The sequence below is a fragment of the Homalodisca vitripennis genome, unplaced genomic scaffold (genome assembly GCF_021130785.1).
Source record: "Homalodisca vitripennis isolate AUS2020 unplaced genomic scaffold, UT_GWSS_2.1 ScUCBcl_58;HRSCAF=869, whole genome shotgun sequence".
NCBI lineage: Eukaryota > Metazoa > Arthropoda > Insecta > Hemiptera > Cicadellidae > Homalodisca > Homalodisca vitripennis.
Window position 1 is genome coordinate 10,275 of NW_025776175.1, and position 17,205 is coordinate 27,479.

Here is a 17,205-nt window from a genome sequence, read left to right on the forward strand (position 1 = left end):
AAACAATGCTTTGGTTCGTGGGGAAATGTTTTATAGAAGTGACCTTATGAAGCCTCGGTCTATTAATAAACCAGGGCTTAATATCTCCAGCATTGAACCAATGGTTCTGCCTGTAGGAATCCCAGTGAAAAAAGATAAACTGACGAGTATTTCGAAATTGCTAACTAAACACTATGGTAAGGAGTGGTCGAAAAATGAAGAGCTAAAGTATTTCCAGCAGGTTTTTTTCATCAAATGAAGTTACTCATGTATTAGAAAATGAGGAAGAAAATGATGAGCCAATGGATGAAATGAATGCAAGAGTTTGATGTGTACAGCCAAGAATTTTAACACATGGACTTTGATGGACTTAATTTTTTGTATGAAAATATTGTAAAAGTTTTGTATAACCTAGGTCTATTGTGTTTTATGGTCAGAATGTCTGAATTTATCTTCAATAGTTCTAATTGCCCAAGAATTTTTTTTTTAGATAAAATAATGAGATTTATAGGCATTCGTCTTGATTGTTGTAAGAAAAATGACCATTTCATTTTTATTTTTAGCTTTTTAAAAATTCATTTTAAAAATGTCATTTCAATTTGACAAGTTTTGTATAGACCGTGTTAACTTGTATTGTATAATAAAGTCATAAAAAATAATAAAATTGGCCTTTGTTCAGAAATTTCCTGTCCTATTAATGTACGCATTTATTTTCAATTCCAAAAGTGGCTAGTTGCTCTTTCTTTGCCAAAACTAGCTAGTTGCGAAGCGGGCCATTTCCAAAACTAGCTAATTAATAAAAACTGTTTACAAAACTGGCTTGTTGCAAATTGAAATTGACAATATCTTGATTATATTACAATTTATTGACTAATAACTTGCATTTTTGAAATCTTTGGACACTTATCATCATTTTAAAGTATTCACATAATATAATATTGTACAGAGTATTAAAATATCCGTTTTTTCTCATTTTGCCAAAAATTACATTTGACACAACTAGCCGGTTTTGGAATTGGACGACTCAATTACCTAAGTGATATTAAACACCTAGTACAAAAATTTCCAATGCACAAAAACAGTTAATCATGGATCACATAAATCTTTTTCCCAAAATTTCAAAGTCATTATACAAGACAAGACAACCCTAACAGATATTATCTAAATCCAGAACTCAATGTCAGTAAGATGTATGCAGCTTACGTGAAATGGTGTACAACAAACCAAACTAAGCCTGAAAAAGAGCATTTTTACAGATTAGTATTTAATACGGAGTTTAATTTGCACTTTCATGCCACAAGAAAAGATACTTGCAGAATTTGTGATGGGTTTAAAACAGAGAATTTGAATAGAAACAGTCGTAGATGAGAAAATTAGATTACAAAATGAATACTCGAAACACTTACAAGATGCAGAAATTGCACGTCAAAGTCTCAGAGAAGATAAGAGAAAAATCAAAAAACAATGTTGAGATCTTAACAGCTACTTTTGATTTACAAAAAGCTCTTCCATTTTCCATACTTACTGTATCTGAGACATACTATAGAAGAAATATGTATGGTTTCAACTTGGGAATAAATGAAGTAGCCTCTAACCAACATACATGTATGTGTGGGATGAGACAGTCGCTTCCCGAGGTTTCCCAAGAGATAGCTTCTTGCCTTGATAAGCACATTAGACTTAACCAAAGAAAACATGTTACGCTGTACAGTGACAAACTGCACAGGACAAAATAAGAATAATATAACAGTTGCCTTAACATTGTTGAAAATTACAGAGGAGACCCAAGTTGACATAATAGATCAAAAGTTCATGGTGTCAGGCCATTCTTACCTGCCGAATGATGCTGACTTTGGCACCACAGAGCTAGCAACACGAAAAAAAAAACCATATACGTTGCAGAAGTTTGGTATTTGGCAATACAGACAGCAAGAAAAAACCAAGTTTATGCTTGTTAAAATGACTTTAAAAGCAGTAAAGCTCTTGTCAAAAATATTGCAAGACGAAAAAAAAAATATCGAGGGTGACAATGTAAATTGGATGAAGATGCAGTGGTTACAGTATAGGAAAATCCAACCAATGACAATATTTTACAAATATTCTTTAATGGAAGATGAGCCCTTTTATGAATTAAATTTGAAGAGTCAAAAAGCTGGACGCCCAGCTAACTTGAAAAGTGTTGTGCAAAACAAGTTGTACAATGGTCCTCAATAAATCATCTGAAGAAAAGGGATATACTGTACCTGTTGAGGTACATCCCACCTATCCATCACCTCTTTTTTAGAAACATCAAGTCCTCACAAGAGGTGGAAGACATTGGACATTGGACCTAATGATGAGAAAGACGACCATCAAGATGAAGCGGATAGTGTATAAAGATTCTGAAACCATGTTGATATTGTACTATATTACGCAACTAAAAAACCATTAAAAATGACTTCAGACAGTTATCCATACCAATTTGTATTTGTATTTAACTATTTTTCTAAAACTGTAAATAAAATATACTATATTTACATCAGATTTGTTTTTGTCAAACAACTAAACTACAAAAATATTAAAAGTCATAGTGGCGTACGTCATATTTTAAATATATATCCGTATTTTTAACCATAGCCAAAGTAAATAAGAAGATGTGTTGAATACAAAAATAAATTTAGTAATAATTGTATGAGTTTCATACTACAAAATTAAAAAAATATATCCACAGAATTTTACACTGCAGTAAACGCAAATTTCTTCATCGTGAAAAGTTTCAATTTTTGACTTGCACCACTATGGTCCCAACCCCTCCAATGATATCTTTCAATGAAACTGGCAGATTTTCAATGCGTTTGTACCCCAAATAGGGATATTATAACAGTAGTGTTGCATGTGGAATAGGGACACTACAACAGTAGTGTTGCATTTGGAATAGGGACACTACAACAGTAGTGTTGCATGTGGAATAGGGACACTACAACAGTAGTGTTGCATGTAGAATAGGAACACTACAACAGTAGTGTTTGCATGTGGAATAGGGACACTAGAACAGTAGTGTTGCATGTGGAATAGGGACACTACAACAGTAGTGTTGCATGTGGAATAGGGACACTACAACAAATTTGTATCTTTTATCATTTTTGAAGCATTTACCCTTTTGTAAAACAGCGTATACTGCATGACAATGACGTCATCGTCCACAGCAGAATGATGTTTCCTCATTATTCCTCCACTTCTCTCACTTAATTCCCCAAATGATTTGCAGTCAAGCTGGGCGATTTTGGGTCACTAAACATTTCATGGGATTTCAAACATTCCTGCTAACCAAGAATTGTTTTGTTTACAAAGATATATCTTCTATATTGTGTGCTTTTTATTACCTTTGCTTTTAAAATTTAAAAAAATGGATGCTTCATCCTTATTGTATCTTCTGTTTTTACCATAACTTGACAGATGATTTTCCAAGTATTCAAGTTCATCATTCATATATGGCAAATTTTGTGCATTCATCTGCTCAAAAACATGTCTGCAATTCACCAATTTCACGCCAGAGGTGCAAGCCTACAACAGACAAAATAAATTTTATTCCAGAAAATTTAAAATAATTTTTTCAATAACCTCACAAAATATCTTTAAACTCAATTATTTTGGAAACTTGTAACTAAAAGTAAATACAGCGGGAATGGACGGGGAAACGCACCTAAAAGCTTTTAAAAATGAAATCTTTAACAAAAAATAGTTTTTTTTTTATAATAACTATTTGTAAGACGCGATAAATGTACAAATGTCTCATAGAAAAATAGTAATATCTTATATGTACTTACTTATAGGATGATCAAGTTCCAACTACCTTCGGACAGATCCTGTGTAATGATGAGGGAAGGGAGGGGTTGAGTATTGTTTCTTCTGGAACTGTCGGTTATAAAAAGAAATAATTGGTTTTACTACTTGATTAACTTCTCAAAATTCACATATGGCCACTTAAGTTTTCCATATTGGCCTATGTTTCTTGTTAATAAAGGAATTTATGATAGCAACTCCACTACCAGTATATGGTTACTAGTTGATGTGTCTTAGCCCACATTAAAAGGATTACAAAAAGGTGTAATTAACCAGCCTCTCAAAGACTTTGCAGGAACTACTCGAGAGGGATAGTAGTTGATAAGATTCCAAGAGTGGTTCTCTACTGGCTCAGTTTGTGAAGTGCAATGACATGAAAGCTATGTAAAGATACAAAAATTTGTTTTCCAGAGATGTTCTATAACACAGCATTAGACTACCATTTTTTGTACATCCATCAATTTCTGCAACAAAGCATAAAGTATGTAATTGAGGCCTAGAGCTAAGTTTTACTGGCTTGAATTGAAGAGTTCATCAATTGTAAAGAGAAGTTACAATGAGTCAAAATCTAGGTCACAATTGAACGGGAGATCTTACTTGGTTGATTTTAATCTCTGAAATTCTGGACTATAATATGAAGATCTTTTGGAGCAAAGGAAAACTAAGGTTATCATTGCCTGTGAGCAAGAATTGACACTTACTCCTAGAATGGTAGTGCCAATGTATCAGATTGTTAGATGTTTTTTAACAGGGGTTTTACCTGGTTAGCTATATGAGAATTGTTTGGAGCAAAAATCACCAAGGTTATCATTGCCTGTGAGCAAGAATTGACACTTACTCCTAGAATGGTAGTGCCAATGTATCAGATTGTTAGATGTTTTTAACAGGGGTTTTACCTGGTTAGCTATATGAGAATTGTTTGGAGCAAAAATCACCAAGGTTATCATTGCCTGTGAGCAAGAATTGACACTTACTCCTAGAATGGTAGTGTCAGTGTATCAGATTGTTAAATGTTTTAATAGGGTCTTACATGGTTGGCTTTTATCTTAAATTCCGGATTATACAAAGATATTTTGGGAAAAAACACTAAAGTTATCATTGCCTGTGAGCATTGAATTGACACTTACTCCTAGAATGGTAGTGTCAATGAATCTGATTGTTACATGTTTTTAATGGGGGTTTTACCTGGTTACTTTATATCAGAAATTCTGGATTATATGAAGAGTTTTGGGGGAAAAAACATTTAAGTTATCATTGCCTATGAGCAAGAATTGACACTTACTCCTAGAATGGTAATGTCAATGATTGTTAAATGTTTATAACAGGGATGTTACATAGTTGGCTTCAAACTCCGAAATTCCAGACTATATGAAGATTTTGAGATTGAAAAACACTAAGGTTATCACTGCCTGTGAACAAGAACTGAAAATTCTACAATGGTAGTGTCAATGTATCAGACTGTTATATATCTGAGATTGCTTAATCATAAATAAGAAAATATTATTAAGGATAAACAAGAACACAACACATTATGCTTACTAGGAGGGACTGTATAGGATCCATCCTATACAAAATAATTAATAATATATAACAATAGACTATACGATAAATAACACAATAAATTATCTTATATAAATAACAAAGATAAGTTAACAGGTTGTTGATTAAAAAGTTATGGTTTCAGATTCTGTGTAATTAAGAAGTATTTTTAATAAAAGAGAAGTCTTATAGTTGTCTCTTTGTTGTGTAGGATCCGCTTTTAGGCAGTCAAGTATATTCAGGCATATGTATCGTGAATAGCTGTCAACAAGCACATGCTTCACTGTAACAATAGTGTCACATATGGCGCAGACTGGAAGGTCGGCTCAACTCACAAGAATGCAATCTCAGTAGCACTTGGCCAGGCATAGGCGATACACCATCCAATCACAACGAATCTTGTAGTAACCTGTTTCTCAAGGACTAAGAATCTTTTATTAAATGCAGTTTGTTATTTACAACTGCCTGTTTGACTTTCAAGTTGCTTTTAGTTTTTGCCTTTACTGGGATAACATCTGATGCTACCAATCTCACATTTTTGCTAAACTTACAAATGTTACAATTACACGTTCATCCTCTTAAAATTAATATATAACAAGACTTGTATGTATATTTATTGGTGTATAACTAAACTTTAGAATGTTATGAAGACAACAATACAAATACTTGAAGGATTGAGTATAAAAACATTTGTTATGAAATTCTAAAAGAACGCAAAACCCGAAATAATGCTATGCCACTATAATTGCGAAATATATGATTGAGGAGGATTTGGTCAGCAGGTGGGACAAAGATGACCATTTCCCAGTAGTCAGAGTGGAGGGGGAATGGGCCACAGGCCTGCATTATCACAGTGACAGTACAAAACAGGAAGCGGTCATGCTCATGTATCCTAACAGTCATTAATTGATACTACATATGCATAATCTTAAACCAAAACTTTCAAATTTACTACAAATATGTGTAAAGTAGATTGATATACGCTATTCTGGATTCTGGGGTCATCTAGTGAAATTTCTTTCAATAGTATTTAGACTGCAATATTGTTTACATGTTTGCAGCTGGAAATTGTGCTCACTCCAACAAGTGAATCTCTCACTCTTCAGAGGATCTTGAAGTTTAACTTTTTTTTAAATAACACCCATCTATTGGCATGCAATACCTTTTTAATCATCAGTACAATACCCGCCACAAGGCTGACATGGTCTACCTGATCCATTAATTGACACTTCTTGAAAAGGAATGCACTATTCAGTTCTGCAGCTCTGTAACATGCTGTCTCTGCACCTGAAAAACATATCTGGTTTGTAGTCAAAAATCATTGTGCTCTAAAATTCAATGTTTTCATACAATAATTCTTATCAAATTGCACAATATGTAAATTACACTGACCTCTAATGGCCTTATTTGATTTTTTATGTGCCTTATTCCATCTAACATTTTGTTATTACCATAATTAATAAGGGACTTCATTCTAGATCTGTTCAAGAAAAGTCAAAGTAAAAAATTGCTAATTTTCCTAATCTAAAATGGAGAACCTTCATACCAGATTTTATAAAATTCTGAAGAGGGTCAAGTAATGTCTTTATGTGTTATAGTTGATTTACTTTTGTTTCCCCCGATATATATATATATATATATATATATATATATATATATAAACATACACAGGTCTGAGAAGCCTATTTCGGTCATAAAGTCTCTATTTTCGGCCATTCACTTCCCCTATAAAATACAAGCATTTCTGGTTCCACAAAAAAAAAAAAAAAAAACTACTTATATCTAAAGACAACTAAGATGGGTTAGAATTTACATTTATAGTAAAAGTTAAATGTCTTTGATACTTTGTCTTTGATACCAGCGTTACAGTATTAACCAAGCACTGAATAATTAATATTTGCTAAAACATAATTTTCTTATGTGGATAAAGTCTGCTCAACAGTGATTCCAAAAGAACAAACATAGGTTTAGTTACTATCAAGGACCACCACTTTACTTTCAGGACTATTTAAATATTTAACAAAATTATATTTTAATTAATTAAATGTATGATTGTGCTGTCATAAAAACTTTTAACACAGAATAGTTTATTCCATTTAACGGGCTATTTTAATTAATAACACTTGTTTGGGTGATTTTAAGAGACCAATAAGATGTAACCCAGAGAGGGGTTTTCGAAAATAGGAATAGGAATGTTAACTAGGGACTCTAAGAATGTCAATGCAGTTTCAGTACAAATGGTCCTGCAGTTTTAACATGATTTGAGTAACACACATAAACACACAGAGAGGCACCATTAGATTTTTATATATTAGTTGTGTGTGTGTGTGGGCACACGTGCATAGTACATAATTATATACAGTTTAAGGGAAAACATTTTACAATGTGCAATCAAACTGATTGTATTCGTTAAATAGCATTATTTTTTCTACATGTAGACATTTGCCTATGTTGGAGTGAATATGAAGTTAGGAAATAAGTCTACCCACTTTTGTAAAATGTATGCACAAGTATTTAACTTTTGTGTAATACTTGTTTACTTTATCCTTACCATATGCTCATATTATTATTACAATCTAGTTTATGATAAAATTATGCAATAAAGCCTGGCGCGCACTACGACGGAACGGACGGAAACGACAGAACGGACGACTGGAAATTTTAAGATAGGGTGCGCGCATTAGGACAGAACCGCCGCGCCACGCCAGACTCGTCTTGGGTGTTTTAATCAAGTTCTCAGTCTGTGTTAAAACATGTCAAAGATGCTTCAGTGCTTAGATGAAGAATTAATTATTGTTGCTGCATTCGTAATAGAAGAAGAGGCAGAGAGAAGACGAAGAAAAGCCAGGTTTTGGGTACATAACATAAACACTAAAAGGTTAGCTTTGGGGGAGTTTCATACGTTATTCCCAGATTTGATAGAAGACGATGAAAAGATTTTTCATCGTCACCGATTTCTTCCCAACAATTCTCTCTTCTATTGACGTTAAAATATTCAGGATGACGCATGTTGTACAGCTTGGTGTAGTTTTGAACAAAAGAAATTAACTTGGAGAAATCCATTTTGGCTCAGAAGATATAGCTGGAATAGAGAAAATTTCCTTCCGTTCCGTCTGAGGTGTGTGCGCTTACAACACCGGACGGGACGGACCCAACGTCGCCGACGCGCAGAATTTGTTCAAAAGTTCTTTTCCTCAGATAATCTGACTGACGTCCGACGCGTCTCTTCCGTCCCGTCCGTCCAAGTGCGCGCATCTCCATAACAATCAATACTATTCATATTTGAAAAATTCTGTCGTGTCCTTCCGTTCCGTCGTAGTGCACGCGAGGCTTTAATGTTATTCAAACTTATTACAATAATGAAGTACATATTATTCCATCTAGTTTTAAAAGTAATTATCACAAATAATAATGATTCTTTTTAATGTACGTTTTGTAGCATTTGTGTAATAAATACATTTATCTATCAAACTTTGCTATTTTATATTCAAATTTGTTGACTCCTATCTAAATTGTTTTATGGTAAAATACATAATTTTTCTGAAGGAAAATTCTTTTTTAGCTTTTTGAAAACAACTATTAAAGAAAAAATTATTTATAATTAACAATAATACTTATTTTTACATATTTGTTTTTTTGCTTCCAATTTATTAAAAAAGAAAATGCAAAAATGAATGCTACATCTTCGGGCAAGCAGAAAAGGAAATGTCTGGCACTTAATGCTTCTGTCTGTCCTGAGTCATTCTGGCGATCTAAGGGTTTAATAGGGTTACTCAAGTAATGTATCTTTTGATTATTTTACTTATTATTAAAAACACCAACAATTAAGTATCAATAATTTATTACATAGATTATAGAAAGCTGCAAATATTTGAAATTGAACAATATACAGTACATACAATATAAACATGCATTTTGGTTTTCATTTATCGTCACTGTTATCAGAATAGTGCCTCTCACTCCCATGTTGCAATACGTGTATTTTGTAGATTTTATCCAAAGTTTATAAAATCTTGTGGAAATTCCAACAAATTATAAAACAAAACAGATGACTACTGCTATAATCAGAGTATCTTTTCGCATTAATTGACACAAACACACACACAAAATAATATACAGGGTGTCAATTAAGTCTGGAACCTCTTTTTTAATTTTTGAACCATAATAGAAAGAAATATTAAAGTTCACACGTGCTTACTGGTGATAGTAACGCACACATCTGCCCAATTACCGACCGGATAATCCCTTTGGGGGATGGTCCACAAGGAGTCTGACAAAATTCTTAAATAGCAGCATAGGTCAAATTTGGTATTAAATTAAACGTCTTACTTAGCAGAGTACAATGCCGCAAACCGGACTTCAAAAGGTGGATTCATTCAGTAGTTATAGTTATTTGAATTTTAAAACAATTGAACAATGTAAATTATTAAGTATTACAAGTAAACACCAATTTTTAAGTACCTGTGATCAAAGTAAGTGTTCAAAATGTTCCCCTCCCATCATCTGACAATGTAGTAATCGAAGCCAGGAATCAATAATTATTACCAATAACACAACTACTGTTAGAATGTGAAAGTGGCAGATTGAGTCATACACAGCATCCACAGAAACTTAACGTTTGGTCAAGTATTATAGGAAATCAAATTATGGGCCCATTATTTATCAATGGTAATTTAAATGGTGACTCGTATCTAGTAATGCTCCAAAATGAGATAATTCCTGCACTACAAGCTGCTCTTGGTCGACAATTTCAAAGAATTTATTTCCAACAAGATGGCGCGCCACCACACTTTGCTCTCCTTGTTAGAATACTTGGATACAATATTCCTTCACAGATGGATTGGAAGACGTGGTGCAGTAGAGTGGCCTGCTCGTTCCCCTGATTTATCTCCGCTGGATTTTTTTCTTTGGGGATACCTCAAAGATAAAGTTTATCATACTAAGCCTCGAGATTTGGCGCACCTAAGAAATCTCATAGTCCAAGAAGCTCAAGATATTCCTCGTGACTACCTTCAAAATGCAGTGGATGGCTTTTAGCTTTTTTTGGCCTAGGACATTGCCAGACGATGGTAGGGGAACATTTTGAACACTTACTTTGATCAGAGGTACTTAAAAATTGGTGTTTACTTGTAATACTTAATAATTTACATTGTTCAATTGTTTTAAAATTCAAATAGCTATAACTATTGAATGAATCCACCTTTTGAAGTCCGGTTTGCGGCACTGTACTCTGCTAAGTAGCACCTTTAATTTGATACCAAACTCGACCCATGCTGCTATTTAAGAATTTTGTCCGACTCCTTGTGGACCGTCCCCCAAAGGGATTATTTGGTCGGTAATTGGGCAGATATGTGCGTTACTATCACCAGTAAGCACGTGTGAACTTTGGTATTGTTTTATATTGTGGTTTAAAAATTAAAAAAGAGGTTCCAGACTTAATTGACACCCTGTATACAATGTCTTGTAAATCTCTGGACAAAGGTTTAACACATTATTGCTCAAATCAAGACAAAGACATTTCATCATATGGAACATAGGCTCCTGTACTTAGTTTCTTAACGGTTTGTTTGTGTTTTTATAAAAAAAATGTATATCTTAAAAACTAATAAATTAAATTATACCCAATTTGACTCAAATATTTATGGTAATATGTCAGTTACTACAAAAACTACTATAATATTATCTGTAATAGTTTCAAAATGATGGGAAATAAACCTTAACTCTGAATATCCTTAACCTTAACTTTTAATATATCTTAAAAACCGCAATTTTTCTCAAGAATATATTTTACACTTTATGAAGAGTCTAATGACATAAAAATTATTTTAATCGAATAATAAATTACTTATTTAGAGCAGATTTACTACGACAAAACATGAACCACATTGAGCTTACCAGAGAATAGCCAGCAATACAATAGTGAATGAAGAGCTATGTATTCACATATCAAGCACGAAATGAGAAAATATATGAATAATGACGTGTATTTAGTTACAAATAACTAAGTAAAATATGCGTATTATTAAAGTCTAAAAAAAAAGGCCCGTGACGGCCCTTTGCCTTTGAGGAAGTGCATTGCTTATAGTGAAGTTGCCTATCATAATTTCAACGTTATTAACCTATACTGCTTGTCCTTCTGAACAAACATATACACAGTTTTAGAAAGTGGAAATCACAAATAATTAATGTGATTGGAAATGGATAATTATTGCACTCAAATAATTTTATAATATTGGAAATGGAAATGTCATTTAGTGGTTATGAGGACTGTGCTTCTTAATATCTATGATTTTTTAGTGTTTTATGCATTTGACAGCTTATTTGAGTGTTCTGTTGTAAGAACAGTTTAGTACAGCACTTATGACTGCAACCTTCCCATGCAGCCTTCACTATATTGTCCATTACTAAACTACTGTGATCAACTCAAATACCGTAATTTAGTTTTATAAATTGTGTTTGAGTGTGGATAACTAAGCAGTTAAAATATTTAAAAAATTGATTTATTCCTTTTATAATTGGTAATCGTGATTTCTCAGAGTAATAGTATTTAATTTGTTGTATAATCATGTCTTGTTTTTTAACCAAACAGCACTTTGGTATTATATGGGAGGCCATTATTTGGGAAACGTTTTTTCTTAGTAGGGACCTAAAATAGCTACATTACTAAAAAGAACATATTGTATTTGACTTACTGGAAAAGGCACATGTAATTAAAACAATCAGAGTTGTGGTTTTCTGTCTCTTGAAAGGAAGCAGCAACTCAAAAAGACCACTCTGACCCTATCTACTATCTTTTATTAGGCTATACAAAATAGGTAAATACATATGTATGTTTTATAAATATACAACGTTAACAAGCGCTAACGTGATCTGAGGTTGAATTTAGGGATGTTTTCTTTTTTTTACTAGAAGTGCAAGGAGACGCCCATCGAACCCCGCACTGATAGCCAGGGGTATTTCTGATGGGATACTTACCTAACCTAAGATCACCAATCATCAAAACTCTAAAGTTACCTTTGGTGCCAACCCGCACGCACTTCAGGAATAAAAAGAAACTAAACACTTTGAGATAGTACCCAAATTTGAGCTCAGATCATGTGAGCTCTCATAAAGTTTATATCCAACTTTAGTAATAATAGTCACAAATTTTTAACTTAATCTAAATCTACCTACATCGCATAATAACAACTGGTAGAGAGTGACAGAGTCTATTGCCTCCTTGCTGACATCATTTCTTTGGAGGCAGAAAACAAAAACAGATCATTATAATGACAGATCGTTACAGTTAAGTGAAATTACAATGTTTGTTTCCTTTGTCAATTTACATTTCCTAATTTGCAGCAATGGCCGGAAAAATTCATGAATGGTCAAAATGCTGCTGTATCCTGTGCCAGAGGCAATTGTGTAAGTAAGTCTAATAATATGAATTTTTGGTACTTTGGGATTATACCGACCACACCCAGACATGAATCGTTATTTCATATTTCGTTTCTACTGATTACTAGATTAGCGTAGAACAATATTTCGTCAATATAAAACAGGAATTGTCTTATCGCAAACACCTCCCCATCCTCAGACAGAGGTCAAAGTCGAGCGTCTAGTAGATAACGTGATTGCAGAGTCTCGCCGCCCGTTCAGCTGGTGCATCGCTTTGTTGTACTTCCGTGTTTTACCTCTACATTTCTCCAAACACAAAAATTCAACAAAAACAAACATTTACCAAACTAAACTTTTTATTAAAAAAACACTCAAAACTTGTTTTTATTCTTGATCACATTCCGCCACCCAAAATGCGAGTGCCTCCGGCCATCAGCGCGGGCTTCGGCAGCACCTTCGGTGCTGCCCCGCGCTGATGTCGACGAAAGAAAAACATCCCTCGAGATAGTACCTATCAGTAAAATATCAAATTCTAGAGGGGCTAATCAGAAATATAAATTGAATTGTAATGGAAAGGCAATGATGTACCGTGCAAATCACGTGATGCCGCGCGGCCTGCCGTAATCAGGATTCTCGAGAAAGATAAGATAACAGCGACAACAATACCGATCACAATACCTGGAAATGCTTGTAAGTTTGTAATTTTGTAATTGAAGAGTTGTTTTTTCGTTCTATCATGTTTGTTTCTATAAATTTCTATTTTTGTGTTCTTCATACTGGTGTGGTCGGTATAATCCCAAAGTACCGAATTTTTATTCTTTTGTTATTTGGGTAAAATCCCCCTATTTCAGTATTGTTATATTATGTATCGAAAGATGGGGCTGTCAGCAGCAAATAAAATGAGGTCGACTCACAATTACAAAAAATACCACATGACACCCAGTGAAGATAAAGAATAATGAAATATTAGGGGAGACTTTAATAAGCGGCCTACACTCGTTATTCAGTTGTTTTTGTCAAATTGTTCGATATATTATCCAACTTCGATATGAAAAAATCGTACACAATAAGAGTTATAATAAATTACCGTAACAAGAAGAATCTCGTTTATTAAAATTTTAAAAACATAAATTTAACACTAACATTACAAAACAACAAAACCAACTAAGACCTAGACTTACAGATCAAGGAAACCTTACAATATTTATAACTTTCCCAGCTTGATAGCAATGAGTAACAGCTTTAGTGAAATGGAGGAAGAACTCTCCCCATGAATTACTACGAGCCTAACGTACATGTTGAAGCCACTTAAACTAGTATAATCACTTGCGAGAAATTATCTCACATATTTTCCTCATATTCATTGCCATTTTCAGTCTCAAAATATTGGTTACTTCTTGCTGTTATGTAGGTACTCAAACTTTATTATTTATCATTTCCAAGCCTTCAAAACTTATATTATTTTGTTCTTAGCAACAGATTAATAATATGACTTGTTCAACACTTCAACCGATAATTTGACATTAACCAAAATGTTTTTAAAGAGTCTATCTCGGGTTAATGCTTTACAACTTTATGGTCATTCCAACTCTAGAAAACTTTAGAAGACTATTGTTGTGTTCAGGATAATAGTAAATCACTACATAGTATAAAACAAAGTTGCTTTCTCTGTCCCTATGTCCCTTTGTATGCTTAAATCTTTAAAACTACGCAACAGATTTTGATGCGGTTTTTTTTGTTCCAAAGTAATTCAAACAAAGATAAAACGTGTATGGTATTTGAGTAATGGCCCCTAGAAATGAGAAATACTGTTATTTGTGTAATAACCTATATTACAAAATAACGTGTTGAGGTATTATGTTCCAGTAACTTTTTACCGTGGTAACTGATCCAATCTAGGTATTAGCATCATGTTGTTACTGAAATGACATCACCAAGATGCAAGTTTACTGAGACTAAATCTAAATGTGTAGGTCTTTTTCCACATACAGTAGTCTCCCTATAGTCCGACCAATAGACAAAGGCAGTGTGGGATTGCATGTATCCTCTCATTCAAGTCACTGCATATCAATGTGTGAGAGATGGGAGTAGCTATCTGTCATTGCAACTATCAATTTGCGACCCCAACTCATAACGACAGTGTATTTAACAGCATTACAGGATGTTTTTCCTTTTTTTTACAAGTGCGGGGTGGCTTCAAGGTTATCACCAAAGTCCACACTGAAGCCTAGATCCATTTCCAATCAGAACTTTCCCTACTTAAGATTACGGCGCAGATCAACCGAGATCCAGTCCACCCAGCACTTCTAACAATAAAAGAAAAACATCCGAGATATTACCCAAATTCAAGCTCAGGTGACTTGAGCACAAGTAATGGTTATCTTTAATTTTGGTAGGCCTACTACTAGTAACATATTAATAATAACCTAATCTAAACCTATTTATCTCGCTAATAACATTCCATAGTGTAATATTTTACTCCAAGTCTCATTGCACAAAATCGTCTCAGCTGTTACTGGTTACCGAGTAACCTATAACCAGAAAGTCATGAACGTCAAATCAATTAGTCTTGCTGGTAACACGTTATTCCAATAATAAGTTACCACTGAATAACCGGTTATATCCATCTATAATAGCTGCAAGTTCAATGGTGATGTGCATGTTTTGTCACACGGGGTGTGAGAACTGCTTTATCCTTCAAAATAGTCAAAAATAAGAAAACATTATACATTGTTTCCTCTGTTACATTTTATAAATATAGGGTAGGGTACGATAAGCGGACCTGGTTTTTTGTATCGAAGAATGTTGTCATCGATACCTAATATTCGCATCTCAAATCCTAGACTATCAATTGATATAAAAGTACCTATAGTCCTCAATAACAATCATATGTTTTAAACTAAAACATGAATTTAATATTTACAGTGATCAAACAAATGATTATAACCAAAATTAGGAAATCTGAAGAGACCATCAGTGTGCTCCTCTCACAGTTACAGTTGTTTCTTTCCCACAAATTTCACATTATGGGTTTTTCGGTACGAGTCCAACATGTTGAAGCCACTTAAAACATGTCTTATCATCTTTCAAAGCAATGTCGTGTTGTTTTCTAAAATTTACTGCAATTTTTACAATAAAAATTACTCATGTAAAATTGAAATATTACTCTACGTGTATTATTTTAAAGGGTTGATATAGATATAGAACAGCTGTTGATATAGATTATTTAAGTTAATAGTTCAAAATAATTAATCTGTATCGATTGATTATATCAATGATTATGATTAAGTAATATTGTTTGCCAATTTCGATAAAAAAAACCGGGTCCACTTGTCCTACCCTACACTAAATATAGCCTACATAGAATTTTATTCATCATGATGTGATTAATATAACATTACTATTACATTTAACATATAAAAACAGACAAACTATACTGTAATTTGAAATACCTACAAAGTAATTTGGTTTAAGTAGTTAAAGCAAGAATTTGTTACTAATGTTATAGATAATTCAAGTGTTGACCGCATATTATACTGCATCCATATGAGGCCATTGTACCTACCAAAGTTGTAGAATTGGTGGAGGTAAAGTGTAATTGCATATATTTAACATATTATTGAGCATAGCACCCGTAATTTTTTTTAATTGATCATATAAAATATGCTGAAAGACAAATTCAGAATTAAAACCTTGAAGATAACAGATTGGGCCACTCTCCAGACATTAGCGTCCATGAGCACTTTGCACAAAGTGTATCCTAACTTGATGATAATATGTAATTACAGAATCCCTCTGATAACTGCACCCTGTGATATTTCATATGTAGCTCTGCAGATATTTGACTGTAATGTCTAGTATTCTATTATCTCTAAAACTTCAAGAAACAAGAAGATACGAGATATCTTCCTAGACGACTTCCAGACTTTCCACTATGAAAGGAAAGAAGAACCATCAAGAGCTATTTCGTTCTAAAATGGAGGAGACTGGAGAATGTTAAAGTTAAAACTGAAACGAGACTAACGAGATTGCAGTAAAACATCGATGTATCGTTCAAAACACATCGATGTTTTCCTTAAAATACAGTACTGTTAGTGTATATATATATATATACATTTATTTAATTTTGTGTGTGTGTGTGTGTGTGTGTGTGTGTGTGTGTGTGTGTGTGTGTGTGTGTGTGTGTGTGTGTGTGTGTGTACTGACATAGTATGTACCTAAAATATGCAATTCCGTTTCTAAACTACACAGACCTTCATCATGTATTATTAAAAAGTTAAACTTCTCGACTTTAGAATTAACAATAATAATTTTTACTGAAATCGTTTAAAGCTATTCAATGAAATACCATGGAATGTTGGAGAGAAATTTGATTTATTTCACGGGTACTTATAAAAATTGTATCACTCTTCGACATCAGGTGTCACTGTTTTTTAACAGAAAATTGCATTTGAAACCCTAGTTTCAATTCATCCTAATTTGATGCAA

General features: G+C 33.3%; 1 long non-coding RNA gene across 1 annotated transcript; it reads right to left on the bottom strand.

Annotated features, from left to right (window-relative positions):
* Nucleotides 1-3,404: 3,404 nt before the first annotated feature.
* On the bottom strand, nucleotides 3,405-16,722 carry LOC124370209. Its single transcript, XR_006923168.1, has 3 exons — nucleotides 16,283-16,722; nucleotides 6,503-6,627; nucleotides 3,405-3,522 (listed from the first exon to the last, which is right to left on the bottom strand). It is a non-coding gene; the product is annotated as an uncharacterized LOC124370209 (long non-coding RNA).
* Nucleotides 16,723-17,205: the final 483 nt, after the last annotated feature.